This window comes from Piliocolobus tephrosceles, unplaced genomic scaffold, assembly GCF_002776525.5.
Source record: "Piliocolobus tephrosceles isolate RC106 unplaced genomic scaffold, ASM277652v3 unscaffolded_22678, whole genome shotgun sequence".
NCBI classification, from domain to species: Eukaryota; Metazoa; Chordata; class Mammalia; order Primates; family Cercopithecidae; genus Piliocolobus; species Piliocolobus tephrosceles.
The window spans coordinates 139-1,889 of NW_022305063.1; the positions used below are offsets into that span (position 1 = coordinate 139).

General features: G+C 17.5%; 1 long non-coding RNA gene across 1 annotated transcript; it reads right to left on the bottom strand.

The window, feature by feature from the left end:
- Nucleotides 1-640: 640 nt before the first annotated feature.
- LOC113221271 lies at nt 641-1,749 on the bottom strand. Its single transcript, XR_003307788.1, has 5 exons — nt 1,692-1,749; nt 1,422-1,531; nt 1,062-1,114; nt 861-951; nt 641-694 (listed from the first exon to the last, which is right to left on the bottom strand). It is a non-coding gene; the product is annotated as an uncharacterized LOC113221271 (long non-coding RNA).
- Between the last annotated feature and the right edge of the window lie 2 nt (nt 1,750-1,751).

Here is a 1,751-nt window from a genome sequence, read left to right on the forward strand (position 1 = left end):
GATAAAATCGAAATACATATTTATATGCATTTTTTTGCATATTTGGAGTAAATATGTAAATAAATAATAAATATAAAAAACGCCCGAAATGCTAAAGTTTATGAATAAAAAAAAGCTAGTTTCGTGTGAAGTACCCAAAAATGGTTTTATTTTTTGGCTATAAAAATTATCGTCTACTAAACAAATTTTTTTTTAATATAAAAAAAAATAAAACTAAAAATTGAAAACATATTTGTATTTTTAAAGAATTTTGTAACTTTCAGAGTGAAGTGAAAAAAATAAAATAAAAGCCAAATAGTATATAATATATAGAAACATAAAATAATGAAAAAAATAAAAATAAAAAAAATATACGATTTTACTCATTCGTTTATATTTATTGGTATATATGTGTAGTATTTATGTGCACTCATTAGTATAACAATAACATATTAGCTATTTAAATAGAACGATCTGAAAAAAAAACAATAATATAATTATTTTTACATTTTTAAATCTTTTATCATTGTTTATTCTTTTTGTTATAAATTCCCTTTTTGCCATATATCTATTATAATTTCATTATATTAATACTTATTTTTAACCTGTTAAAAAACATATTTCCTTTTTATAAGTTTCTTTAAGTATTTTTTAATATTTCCAAATTAAATTTATTTTTTTTTTTTTTAATTAATGAAACTTTTAAATAACCCATCTGTGAATAAAAAAAAAAAAATAAAATAAAATAAAGAGAACAAAAATATATTTATTTTGTTTAAATTGTAATTATTTATTTACATATATATATATATATATATATATATTATCACTGATAATAATTAATGAACTAAAACTAAAAATTAAAATAATATGTTCTTAACCCCTTTTCATTTTATCAATATATTGTTTTGTTTTAACACTCATTATGTGTTTATTTGATGAGTATAAAGCTGTTAAATGGTTAAGTGAGATCTGTAAAAAAAATAAATATATTAAATATGCATTTATTTGTTTTTTATTTTGATTAATAAATTGTTTTGGGTGTTTATTTTTCATCCTTTTTTTGTTTCTTTCTTTTATACTTCAAATGATTTTTTTTTAATTCATCATTTTGTGAAAACCAAAAAAAATTTAACTATACAAAAGGGGTAGGGGAAAAAAAAAAGTTGAAATGGGAATAGTAATCAAACTAATATATATATATATATATATATATATGTTTACACATATATATGTAAATGATTTTGCATAAAATGTCTAAATCTAAGTACATGTGTAACTGAGCAAAAAACTAAATAAATATACACATATATACGTATAAATAATTTTTATATCTTTTAATAAGGAACTTATTTATATTTTTGATCAATAAAATTATACATATATGTATATATATGCACAAATCACTAAATATTTGTATCAAGAATAAAAATAATTATTACTATATCTCTAGATAACTCAAATAATTGCAAATTGTCCGAAAATATATTTTCTATGGTACTTTTAAAAATTTGTTGGTATATTTCTAAACAATTAAATAGATTCAAATCTTCTGTTAAAATTAAAATGTACATAAAAATATTTAATTATTAAAAGAAAGAATTCAAAGAATGATAAACAGAAAAAAATAACAAGAATAAATGGATAGTATAACAAATAAAAACAGTACATTTTTTTTTTTTCTTTTTGTATTTTTTCCATTTTAAACGTACCATCATAAATAATATAATTTTTTACAATTCTTAATCCTATTTCATCTTTCCATTTATTCT